General features: G+C 38.5%; 1 long non-coding RNA gene across 1 annotated transcript in view; it reads left to right on the forward strand.

Moving 5' to 3' along the window:
- Positions 1-1,561: 1,561 nt before the first annotated feature.
- The window catches only part of LOC113975699, a 53,596-nt gene continuing 41,353 nt past the window's right edge, over positions 1,562-13,804 (forward strand). Inside the window, exon 1 of the long non-coding RNA XR_003536893.1 lies at positions 1,562-1,653. This is a non-coding gene — a long non-coding RNA (uncharacterized LOC113975699). The remainder of the gene's footprint in view (positions 1,654-13,804) is intronic.

Below are 13,804 nucleotides of genomic sequence, written 5' to 3' on the forward strand. Positions count from 1 at the left end.
ACCCAGTGGTTTTGGTTTGGGTTGCTTTGTAGTACACAATAATTTGTTGAAAATAAAGTTAATTTCCTAGTTGCTAAGTGGAAATAGAAGCTCTAGGTGTCCCTCAATCAATTATGACCTAGCTTGGGAGAGCTAGTTGATATTGTGTAATAAGAAATTTATTTCTCCAAAGTTTTATGCATTATAATCAAAATGCCAAGAGGCCAAGTTTGCCCATATTACTGATTTTTATATCCCTTATGCCATCAAACAAGAGTTGTATGCTCATAAACTTGCTGCCCTTACACTTCATTGGTCTAACAAAACATAGTATCTGAAACAGGTTGCCCAGAGAAGTTGTGAATACCTCTTCCCTGGGAGTGTTCAAGGTTGGATAGGGCCCTGAGATACCCTAGTGGAAGGTGTCGCTGTCCATAGCAGGGGATTTAGAACTAGAAGACCTTTAAGGTCACTTCCAACCCAAACCATTCTATCATTATTGCCTCAAAAGTGTCTGTAAATTATGATGATCTCACTGTTGGACCTGTAATTATCCTGATGCTAATCTGGTTGATCCCACTACAATCGTATAGATTGCCAGTAATTAGACTTATTTCACAGTATTCAGACAATCTATTTTCAGATATCTTAATTTGTTAAACAGATGCATAACCTCAATGTCTTTCTTTGGCTTGTCATCACAGGTCTTCACATCCTCAAATCCATTTTCTAGTTCTCTTCTTTCATGCCTCCTCTAGTACCTCTACACTCTGATCTCTTAGGTTGCTGCTTCTGACTTCTGGGGTGATGTGCTGTGCTTGGGACACACAAACTCTCATGTAGATATAAACATTTTCACTTCTTAGTTACCACAATTAACTTTGCACCCAGTATCTTGATAGAAATGGGAGTGCTTGGCCAGCTGTACCTCTGACCACCCTACCCTCTCCTATGCTACTGCAGCATTCCCTGAAGTCCAGTTGTCCTTACAGCCTTCCACAGGTCCTCTGCTGATGGGAGCAATGGCAGCTAGGTGTTATTGCCATCCCTTCAGTGCCCAGGCAATCAGCAAACACCCCATAGCCATAGTGAATGAAGGTGTTAATGAGGACACCTGAATTGATTTGGTGGTGATACTCAGCTGTTAAACCAATCATGAGACTGTAGAAGTAGTGAGGTGGATTAACAAAATGTTTTGCTTAATACTGAGGAGCAAAGGCATTGTCTGCGCATGGTAAGGTTGCTTTATGGTACCTTGTAAAATGTTTTATGCCAGAGCAAAGCTATCTTTACTAAAAGTGGGATTTTAAAATACACATCATTAAATTTTTACACATTCTTCTGTGAGTTGCTAAATAACTTCAGTGCTACTAAATGAATAGATTGTGGATGTTGTGAGTAGGTTTGTCTATCTGGAGGCAGTGAGGGGAGGGATGTCACAGTTGAGCTCTTCTTAGCTTCTTCATTTTTTTCTTTGTATTTTCAACACAGAGAAATTAATGAATTCCTTAGGAAAGCTGCTGGATGGACAACTCCTTTTTTATCTTCACAAGTCTTGGAAGTGCAGTGGATTCCTCTGCCTTTCTTCACCCCTAGGCTGGTCCCCTCCGTGTGTCTCACACATGAGGAACTCTGGTTGATCACTATCCATCTTTTCTGTTGAGGACATCTAAGGTGAGTGTTTGCTTCATAGGGTTTTTTCCTCTCTTTGTTTTTCACTCATTCAGAGTGGTCAGCCATTGAGCAGGTATGATCAGGTCAGCTGATACAGATCTAAGAAAGCTGATCTGATGTTCATGGCTTGTATTACCAATAAGAATGCACTTTTACTAATGTTACCTGAACAACCATTTTACTTTGAAGTATTTTCTAAACAGCAATATAAAAAAAATTGCTTGAAATTTGCTATATAAGGTTATATATGATGAATATGCACTGATTCAGCACAACTGTAATTTTATGAAATCAGTTATTGTTGTGCTTTTTGTTCTGATGCATTTACAGTAGTATTTCCCCTCTAGCAGGGCATGGCTGAGATGGGATCCTTTGCCTTCCATTATAACAATTTTTATTTTTTTTCACATTTTAACCAATAATTTGTTGCAAAGCACTTTGATATGCTCTGCTCAGATGAAAGACATTATAGAAGAATTCGATTGCTCTCAAAATTGATTGAATGCTAAAAAACATAAATAATAATTCAAATTTAGAAATAACTTGGCTTAAGCTGGCTTTATGCTGTTGTTGCTCAATGCAGCACTGTTTGAAAGACTTGGTCAAAAACTGGAACCCTGCTGTGTTGGAAGCTGTATTGACACTGGACAAAAAGGTAGCACTGCTCTGAAGTACTTTCAGTTTTCCCACAAAAGCTTAAGCAATTAAGTTGGAGACTCTATTTGTTTGCTTGTTTTGGTGCTTTCTCTGGCTTTTTTGTTTTCTTCTTTCATGAATGATAATGAAAATTTATATTAGGTGCACATTTTGTTTTAAATGCCTAGAATACATCTAGGTGTTATCTGAGGGCTTTTCTCAGTAAAGTTAAGGAAAACCCTTCCATTTGCTTGTCTTTTCTGCAGCGAGTCCTTTGACTATCTTACTTTATGTTCTTAGTATATGTACAAAACCCATGGTAAAGCTAAATGAGGGTGAGTACCACTGACAAGTGACCAGAATTATATTTCAAAAGGGATGTAGTTATCCTCAACCTGTTCTAAGCAACCCTTAAATGACCTTCAAAACTAGAACTACAGACTGCACCATTTTCAAACAAGGAAAAAAGATGTGGCTGTTCTGCTGCTAATACTTGCGTTATGTGGATAATTGTTCTGTAACATTGGTAGCAAAATTAGAAAACCAAAGTCATTGGTGGTAAGAAAGCATCAGAAGGCGCAAACCTGTCCCTGAGGAAACTTATAGCAGGGAACTGACACAGAAGAGTGTAGCATATTCATGATGTTATGGTCAATCTCATTCACTTTTTCTTGGCCCAAGCTATGTTTCCACCTGTTGCTTTCTATGCCTGTGAATTCCCCAAAACTGCCATAAGCATGAAAGAAATCCATTTTGGTCAGGAAGCAGTATTTCAGTCTTTTAGGCCTGGGGATACTTGTTCTGCCTAATATTTTTGTGCTTTGGGTGAATTCATACAGATGGTGAGATAGGGCAAGAAGATTTATGTTGGGATTTATTGAGGGAACCTATTTTTCCCCTCCTGGCTGACATCAATAGGGTTGCATAGTCTATTCACTTTGTCACAAAGTGCACCCTGAGAAAGTACGGAGAGGGCCCTGATTGCAATTCTGCCTTCGAACAGGTCACAACTCCATTGTTCTGAAACAATAGAGGTTTTATAAACAAAGTCTGACTAGAAAGACTGTGAGTTATGACACTACAAAGAGCCTTGCTGAAAGCAAAACAAGACAAAAAAGAAACAGGGGAAGGCATAGAAAAATGCTTATAAACAATAAGTTAAATCCCAGGTCTTGAGTGAGACACTGATGCTGGAGGTACTGTCATACCTTACAGGAATACTGAGATTGGTCTATTAGTGTTTACAGCACATAGTGCATATGCTGTATAATTACAGTGAAAATAAATGCATAGACACAAAAGTACTTAAATCTGGTTACTTCTGGTTTCAAAGGGATTGCTCGCCTGTTTCAAGATAGGCATATACTTAGGCTTCTTGCTGGGGACTTGAAAGAGGCTGTGGATGATGTCCTTCTCCTTGCGTTGCCTATCGCAGTCATCTCATGTTACCTTAAGTTACTATTTCCAATGACCATCTGTTGCCTTTCATCATAAATTTAGCACTGCCCCTACGAACTCTTCCATTGGTAAGGCCTGCTACAGTTACTCTTGGGGATGTATTTTTGCAATACGGGAACTTACTCTTTTGCATCATGACTGTGTTTTCACTTCCCAACATGCAGTACCTCGTGCAACAGGTGCCTTGTGGGTGTAGAGCAATGCAAGCGAGTAATGAGTGGCACAACTGAAGGATGCTCTGGGGAATCCAGAGCATGAAAGGAAGCCTCTTGAATTCAAGCAGCTGATGTGTTGAAGGCATTCAGACTTTATATGTTTGAAATAAATTAACCAGATTATCATAGCGGAATTATTTTTTTTATGATTTGTGCACAGATATTTATCTAGGTTTTATTCAGTAGAGAGGAAATTATCAGCACTTCAATCCATCCTGACAAAACTGAGAAACTTTCCCTCTCTGGAACCGGCCTGGAAACAAATTTTTTTTCCTTCTCTCTTGAAACTGGAGGTATCTCAAAAAATAAGCTCATATTACTTTGTTATATGAGCTGCTAAAGTTTTTAATTTCAGTTGCTGATGCCCAGAGGACAAGTAATCAGTTATTATGCTAATCGGCCTTATGTTGCAGTGCATCAGTTTGATGAGGTTAGTGTTAAAAATCTGGCATAAGTATTTGCAACCTTCCTGTGTTAGTGGAATGTAATGCTTTACCAGCGAAGATCAATTTAACAAGCAGATTTAATCTGAGACTGGGAGGAGAGAGAGGAGTGAAATTCCCTCTGTACTAGACTTCACCTCTATACCTATGGCAAACAATTATTACCAAATTAAAGGTTCAGCACATATTCCAGTAAAGCAGGTGGTCAGAATGTCAGGCAATAACAATTTAGAAATTACCACTTTTCTTCTCTCTTTTTAAATGCATCTATAAAGAGCATCCAAGAAGGCTATGTGCAACTTTTTGGAGGCATAATTAACTAGCTCTTATTTGTTAATAAGTGGATAATGGAGGATTAAAAGTATCCACCTGCTATTTTGTTTTGCTTTTTAACTAAATTTTAAATGGTCTTGAATAAGATTTGTTAATATGTGATGTCTGTTTACTCAAAGTGTCAAGCAAGTTTTTAGATAAAACCAGGGAACTAGGACAGGACTAGAAAATCATTATTATAAAGAAAACCACTGCAGTTCAAGTTTCTAGCTAGGTGAAGCCCAGAGTCACTTGGGATTACATCAGTTCCATGAGAATGCTTTTACCACGAAACTAGATGCCAGAGTTTCTGCACCAGGGTTGTTTGGGGTGGGGAATGGAGACTGTCCAGGTTTATCAAGCTGAATTTTGCATTCTGCAGCCTTAATCAGTCTGAAGCTAATTAGCAGCCTCTACACAATAAGGCCACAAGTCATTAATCATAGGAGATGAGAGCAGTCAGCCCCCCATCCTCGACATTTCAAGAAAAGTTTTCTCTTGCACTCTTTTTCTTTTTTTGTGATGGGGCTTCAAAAGTCGCAAGATTGCTTTTCATGGTCAATAGTGTGTGAAGTATAAGCCATGTCTTGATGTGACAGACAAGGGACCACTGTTCAAGGACCTATTGGACTCTTTTTCTCTCCTTTTTTTCATTCTTCTCTCTAAATGCTGTCCTCTAATAGAATGGAGTCAACTGATGACTTTATTTGCTTTGAGTTGAAGCATAGTTCAGCTGGGAATAAAAAAAAGTTTTAACAAGTATGATTTTTGTTAGAGGGAAATTCGAGTTTTTACAAAGCTGCTTAGTTCTTTTTAAAAGTTACAATCCTTTCTTATGCGCAGCTAATGAGGAATGAAAGTCCTTTCACATGCCTAATACAGTTTAGTACAGTGTGTCTTGAAATCCAATGCTAACAGCTGCAGGCTAAGCACTAGGAAACCGTTGCAGGAAAAAGAAGTAAATTTTTTGAGGCTGTTGATCAAACTTCTTGCAAACAATTTGAAGAAGAAAATTGAAAGAATAAGTTCGTTGTCTTTAATGACGCTGAGAATTAGATTATACACTGTATTTTATTCTATGGGTAGAAGATGTAATTCTGTCTGCATTACTCCCACAGTAAGGGATGGGTGATATCTGTGTGTCTGACACCTGTCTAGCAAGTCTTACTCCTTAGTTGTCCATAGCATGTCCTTACACCTGTTGGCACCATCACTGTTTCAGGCTTAGATGTTTATTACAATATTATGGCCATTTAGGGCTTCTGGCTGGAATGCTGGGGAGAGGAGGTGTTTTTATGAGTAACAAATATATTCATATAGTCTTCTGTTAGTCACTGAAATTTCAATATAAGCAAAACTGTTTTGTTGAAGGACAGGTTTTAGAAATCTTTCTTGAAGACCTAAATGTATCTCTCAAGGCCTCTTGCTTATCCTATTGGACTTTGCTGGTTTACTTGAGGTATTGCAGTACCACAGAGAGCAGCTAATGGGCTTTTGTTCATACGACTGTGCAGGAATTCCTCATTCTAGCAGGCACTATACCAAACTTTACATCCACCCCTGTGCCTGGAGTTGTCCACTGCAGACTGGGGGTGGCTTTTAGCAGCCAAGCTGTATGGTGACAAAGCACTGCACAGCGCTGCCAGCAGCCTGACCACATTGATATCCAGTGCTCCTCATGAACACTTCCAGTTGTGCTTTAATTTGCTTGTTTCTCTTCTTTGGAGACTTAAAATAATGTTGAAAGCCTGTTTGGTTTGGGGTTATGTTGTTGTTGTTGTGTTAGTTTCTCTTCCTGTTACCAGTCTTTGAGATAACTGAAAGTGAGGAAAGAAAAAATATTATTAGGAGGCTCTAACAAATTAAATCAGAGGTCTGTCTCTTAGAGACAAGCAGCTGTCAATAGCTGTAATATGGCTGTATGTTGTTGTATTTGCTTCTCTGGATCACCAATGGATTTGGTCCTTGGACTACTGTTCAATTTCAGTAAGAACAATTTCTTCAAGGTGTTTCGCATCTTGTGCATATTTTATGCATCTGTGGAGATCATTAGATGATCGCTTTGGGTTCCAGCAGGGAGAAGATTAACCCAGTCATAAGTCTGTGGTTGAAAAGTTAGCTCTAGACAAGACTTCAGAGTGAGGAGGCCTATGTTTTGGTGCCCGAGTGGTGTACCTTTATTTTGATGTATTGTTTTCTTCTGGGATCAGGATTGTGAAGCGCTGTTAAGTGCCACCTTTTCATTGTATTTTTAGTTCCTACACCCTCCCCTACACTTGTATATTCCCATGCTCACTCCTTGCTTTCCAATTCTGTTTCTGAAATGTGAACCCAGTGACACTCCGGTTCACACCAAGCTTTCTGTGCTGGCCTGAGTGGGCCTGGCAATTAGGCATCTCTAACAGAAAAGGCACCATGCAGAAACTTGAGCAGAAAACCCCTAGGAGCACTGAAAGAGCCATTACAGTCCTCCTGTCACATCAGTGAAACAATACACATTTTGCAAAGTTTCCCTCATATATCTTTAAACAAGTCCATAGCATCGATTATGGTCTACTGTATTAACTCCTACATTTCAATAAGAGGACGTGTTCTTCCTTTTTCTGTTTCTAATACTACAGATGAAAAATATGACATGCATCCTCACAAAAAGAAATTTTTTAATGAAATCACATTAAGGATTTGACTAAGCCCACACAAGCAGAGAGTTAAGACCGATACTCTGTCATTACCTCAGCTCATTACATCTTGGGATTTTGTTACTCGTGTAGCCTGTAAGATCACCCGCTGTCTGGAGAATCCTGTACTACCTGAAAACAAAGGAAAGTGTTATGTTGTAGCTTTACCTCTGAAATTTCCTTGCTTTGCCAACTTTCCTCAGTGTTACCATAAAACAGCTCTTGGTGACTTATATGTATTAATGGCATTAATTAAACTATCAGCACAGCTGAATGGGAGAAAATGTGTCTTCTGAACTTGTTTCTTGAATAGGAGTAAATGCCTCATTAATCTTAAGCATCAACCCAAGAACACTGTGTTTGTTAGATAGAATAATAAATGACTTTACAGGAAGTACACAATAGCAGATGCTGGAATGCATCCATTCATTAGTCACTGTGCATAAATATCCCCTTATTTCCATGAAGAGACATTTAATGGAGGGCCAGTCTGACAAACATGCACAAGCTTTCACTCACTCACTGAGAAAACAGAAGGGAGAAAATGTCATACAAATTTGCCTTGCTGAACACAAAGCATCACATACCTTATGTGTGCTTTCTCTGCTCCTTGCCTATCTTTCATCAAATTGAAATGTACATTAGCAAAGACAAAACTGTTGGACAGGTTTTGGAAGCCCATAAGGCATTATAGTTATTTCTACTTGGTAGCAAAGCCTGGTTCACTGTTGTGTCACTTGGAGACCATCACCAGCTTTACTCAAAGCCCATTTTGGTGTCAGGTAAAGTCAGACTATTTGCTACAGAACCTTATGAGAAAATGTTGTTGTGTTTGTTTTTAATCACTGCTCCCAAGATACTAAGAAACAAGCAAACAGGCCTTATTGCAGTCAATAATAACAAAAAAAAAAGAGTTGCTCCCCACCCCCAACCCCTTCTGTCTGTCAGCTTCTGAAAGCTTGTATGTGTTTTCTAGTCTTATAATATAACTGAGCCAATGAAGCACCTCTGCAAACAGGTACATATACGGTTGTTAAAAAAAAAAGTGAAGCTTTTAAAGTAGTTGGTTTGTTTTCCTTTCCACATTATTGGTCAGAACTCCTGTTTTTCTCAGATTGTTGATTCAATTCCCACGTCTTAGATGTGTTACAGGAATGCCTAAATAATTTGCTTGGTATGTGCCTTTGTTCCTGAATGCATGCCTTAATGGAATTTAACCAAAGGGCTACATTTTAGCATAATTTTTCTTAGAAAATATTCACGGTGTTTGGATGTCCTTATGTGTTTGAGATCTGTCTGGTTTCTAAGGCTAAACTGACCAGAAAGACCAGAATACCTTGATTTATGGAACAAGTTCTTAAGATGGTAATTACATTGTGTACCAAAGGTATCAGTGTCCTGTAACAGCACCCATGTCTGGTGAGAAATCTTCCATCTAAGCATGCAGGTGCCTCATGTCAATGGATTCTTCACTGGTGTTGGAGTGTTTCTCACTAAAATACTAATCAGAATGTTTGGCTTTTGGCCTGCACAGGCTCAACCATGTAACATAAGGGAGGACAAAGTTTAATTTCTTATCCTGAAAGTCTCTGAATAAGTACGGATTTGAAAAACTACTATGCATGATTTGGTGAATCTTCTCCTCTGAAATGAGAGCTTGGCAACACTTTATGGTATTGTTAAATCAAATGCTTTGGACCAAAATTTCAAGCTGGGTATTGTGGTAACTTGGGTGGTAGTGCTTATTTTTCTACTGGCCTAAATTTGCAGTCTTTGCTCAGAAGTCCTACTTGCATGAACAAACATCAGTTTGATGACAAAATTGGAGCCATAGATCAGCAGTGAATTACTAGCAAATTCAAGGGATGGAGAGTTTTGTTTCAAAGTAATACATAATGATGATAGCAGCCTAAATTTTCAGAAGTGACCAGTGATTTTTGAAATTGAAAATACCAAAGAGCTTGCTGTTTCTTTATATCTGTCTTCTGACAACTAGGCCCACTTCAGTTGGTCACAAAAATTACTGCTAGGCTAGTAGGTCACTAATAATGACAAAAAATATTAGTACTTTATGAAGTGATATGCAAATATAAGTTTCTAACCAATTTTTCATCATCAAAGATCCCAGGAGAACTAAAGAATTTTCCCTTTTTGTGATCGTCAGATTTCATTTTGGGGTAGCTTACATTTTGCCTGCATTACACTCCTGGTATGGTTTCATGTGGGTAGGTACACCAGTACTGGGATTTATGTGTTCACATTCTTCAAAATCTGTCCCACTGCTGTACTATAATTGTATTTCTATCCTAGGAGCAGCTACATTACTGTGACCAGCAGAACCCCTTTCAGTATATGCAACATTAAACTGAATTACACCAAATATAACCACCTTAACATTGATTAGATAGGTATGCAGCTAATAAAATGTGGCATTACCCTTTTGTCCCGAGGGGTCATCCTGTACAATGGTAGTGGATTATTTCTGCTGTTGGTCCCAACAGGTCAACTGTACCTGGAGCCAGAAAACTCCTTTTGGAAGAGAAGGGCAGAGTCATTCTTTATAAATGGAATGCTGTGTGGGAATCCTTCGGCCTCCATCTGGAACAGCTTTGACCAAACAAAAGCCCTAAATCTGCTTGCAGTGCAGTCGGTGGGAATACTGCCACAGCATTCCTTGGGAGCAACATTAGGCTTCGATTATGGTCACAGCAAGAGAGTAGTATATGCACAGCTGCCAAAAAATATTAACAAATAATTCTAGAAAAGTTTGTCTCTGCTTTCCTTTCTTTTTGCTTTTCTTTAAGGCAACTAAGAGAAAACATTTTCAGCTGTCAGGAATGAGAACCAAAATAAAGGTTTATGGCCCAAGCTCCATCTGCTTCCCAAGAGAGACAGGTCAGGAAAGTCATGGCTTTCAAAATGCTCTGAGCCACTGTCCCCTCTTGTGAATGCAGGATTGTGCAAGGGCCTTGACAGCTGCTGATATTGCCCCCAACCCTCCTGTTGAAGCACAGCTTTTCTGAGGGTAGCCTCTTTCCCCCTCACAGACAAGGAGGTCTACACTGGGACTGCTTGAGTTTTTCTTTTACAGCCAGATCTACTGTTGGACCAAGCTCAGCAAAATGATGGTCCATGGTGTGGAAAGCAAGGGCCAGATTGTGCCTCTGAGTCTCCAAAGGGCCAAAGAGCATCATCACCTCTTGGATAGCCCTCTCCCACCATGGACATTCTCCTTATGCACTTGATGCATCTGCTCCATGTCCTGTGTGTTAGCTGTGCCAGTGCCTTTTGTTATTAGTATTTCACAGCATGTGTGCTCAGAACAACTTTCTGATGTTTTAATCTTAGAATTAGCTTTGCAAATCAGAATAAACCAGGAGGAGAGGATAAAGCAGACTTTGTGGATGCTGAATTCTTTATTGACTGAAACAAATAAATGTTTGGGCAGACCTTAGACCCTTTTGGCTGTTGAGAGGAGTAGAAATTAAACAAAATATAAAAAATGATAAATACTTTTTGGAAATAAAATAATAAATAATTCTTGGGAAGAACCAACTGCAGAAGAGTTTTCCTTAAAACACAGTGTGGACAGATTTAATTCCATTAGATTAAGGGAAAAATCGCATAAATCATGTTGTATAGCTTCCTGCAGTTATGTTTTATTTACAGGCATTGAAGTCATGTTCCTGAGGTCAACAGGTTTTTGCAACATTAATTTCAATGGAACTACAGTAAGTCTTTTAAAATGCTTTTTCTAGAAGTCTCCATGATTATTTCTTTCCTGTGAGGCCTTTTAGAAAGGACTTATAACATAGATTTTCCTTCTTCATAAAAATTAATTCAAGACAGTCAGACATGTCTCTTTGTTTGTAAATTTTCTAGCTGTAAAATCCAGTGTTTAATGCTGACCACAGCATGAAAGCTGAAGCCTCAAGTTTGGAGTGTTTTTTATTTTGTCATATGATGTTTATTCCATAAGCTACAAAGAGGGGCCTTTTCCAAAGTGAAAAATTGTGAGAGTATGGTCCTTCTAGTCTAAAGGCAGGATAATCAGTGAGGTGTGAGAAGTAGGAAACCAAAGGTCAAAATTAATGCTGCCTCTTCTTATGATTGAAAATGTTTTGTGTAGATAGTGGCAAAAACATAAGCATATAAATAGCTGCTGACAACAAAGAACTCATTGTAGCTAGGATAAATTTCTTTGGTTTCTAATTCTACAAAAACTATTCAGAAGCATGTAAAAATTAGTGAGTAATTCTAGACTGCTTGGTATCTTTGCATCATGTCAGCCTAGCAAAGCAAATGTAGAACTAAATCGTTCTGACTTGCAGGGTTTTAGATCCACTTTGTTTTCACTTTGCAGTTGCAAAATGTGGCACAAACTTCAGAGCAACTCAGAACATAGTTACAGCTTCCTTACAGCTTAGATGATTCACTCCAGCTACTTAGAGTCATCAAGAGACTGTGTTGGATGTAGAAATTAGTGAATTTCATTTCATGTTTTGGAAATACCTTTCCAACCCCACAAAGTGGGGAAGAGTACATGTTTGCTCACTTCCTCCTTCTCTGAGCTTACAGAGGAAAGTATTTGCTGTCTCTTAACTGATCTGTCAATTTTCTTTGACAAAAATATTGGGGTACTATGAAACATGGTACCACAAAAACAATGCTTGTGGGGTAATACAGGGAGAGAGAAGATCCTCAGCAGAGCTATTTGGTCTAGGCTAGTTTTCTAGGATGCTGTAGGATATAAGGACCATCTGTGGTGTCTGAAGACGTGAAAGTGAACATGGATATGCAATCCCTATTTGTTCAGCTTCATATCAAGTAGATGAGAGAGATTGTGGTAGGGGTGTATCTAGATGCATTCGAAGAACTCCTACCCTCTTCTTGTGGTTCTTCAGTGACTCATTACAGGGCTCAGAAAAAATTGCATGACACCATTTTTTTGATCTGACGTATATGCAAATATGCATTTCACTTTGTGCATTTGTTTTGCGTAGGCAGGCTGGGTTCGCTGGGTGTGCTCTCAAAGAAACACCCAGGGAATTGCAGCTGTGCATGGCATGGTATCAGTTGCAGGCACTATGTATTTGCATGCAGAGTGCTGACACTGATCTCAGTGTGCTGTGCTTTACATCTTGATCCCACCTCTGCTTTTAAGTGTATGTTTGTTGGCCCAGCTCTGCTGGCTGTCCAGCAGTGGGTGAGCCATGCTCTTGCTGTGTCTGTCCACCTTCTAGAGCTCAGTCCTCCCACTTCTGCCCTAGGAGTTCAAGGACTGGCACAATTCACACCCCTAATGTGGAATTATGGAAGATGAGGCACTCTGGTTCCTCATCTCCCCACTCTGCCCCCCACCCAGCACAGAAGCACAAACTAAGCCTTAGACTAAGTCACAGTTTGACTTGAATTCAGCAAAGCACTCACTTGGGCTTGATCTTAAGCATGTGAATAATCCACTGCTATTGAGCAACTTAAACACACCATATTTAGAGGGGACTATGCATGTTTCAGGACACTGAAAAGAGGTCTTGAGATTTTTTAAAATAAATTCATGCCAAGCTATAAGTACAAACAAATGCTAACGTGCATGGTTTATGATGCTCTAGCCAGAATTGCTCATCCTTGCAGCTGTACATCAGAGTGTAATTTTAATTAGAGTTTAATTATCTTTTCATTTACTTTCTTCAGCAAGTAAATTTATACCTTTTTCTAGGTTTTCTTGGGAGTATAAATTAAAATAACATTAATAACATTATATTATTCCTAATTTGTGTATCTACACTTATTTATCTGCGTTTTTATTAGTCATAATGAAGCATGTTTGGAGAAATTGGGCAACTAATCTATGTATAGAAAAAAATAATGCTAAACAATATAATTATAATAATGAGAGGCTGTTTCTGATTTACTGAATAGAAATAATAATATGAATTTGTGATTAGGGTTTCTAATATATTTAAAAAATTAATTTCATGGAAGGTTGTCTGCATAATAAGGGTTTAATTCAAAAAAAGGGTCTGAATCTAACCCTGGAAATTTAATAGTTCAAAAATGAACTTGGGAATTTTTTGTTCTAAATTCTCATGTTGATGGGACTTAATGTCAACCTAACTTATGATTATTTAATAATTCATTATGGAAATTAATCTCTTCTGGAAGATATTTGTGGGAAAAGGTTTGGTTTGAGTATTTTTACCATCTTAAGGAAATTGACTGTCCATATTTTTCTATTGCAGTGAGTTATTCCTTAGACATAATGTCACATATTAAATAACTTTGGCATTTGTATTTCTGCTGACTCATCATGAGTGCAAGTAAATGCTTTAAAGTAATTAATCAGTATATGAGAAAAGTGGAAAACTAGTATGAGCCTCTCTGTGGAAGCAGAAGGCCCAGGGAAACA

Source organism: Neopelma chrysocephalum, unplaced genomic scaffold (assembly GCF_003984885.1).
Source record: "Neopelma chrysocephalum unplaced genomic scaffold, ASM398488v2 Primary Assembly neopelma1_143, whole genome shotgun sequence".
Classification (NCBI taxonomy): domain Eukaryota; kingdom Metazoa; phylum Chordata; class Aves; order Passeriformes; family Pipridae; genus Neopelma; species Neopelma chrysocephalum.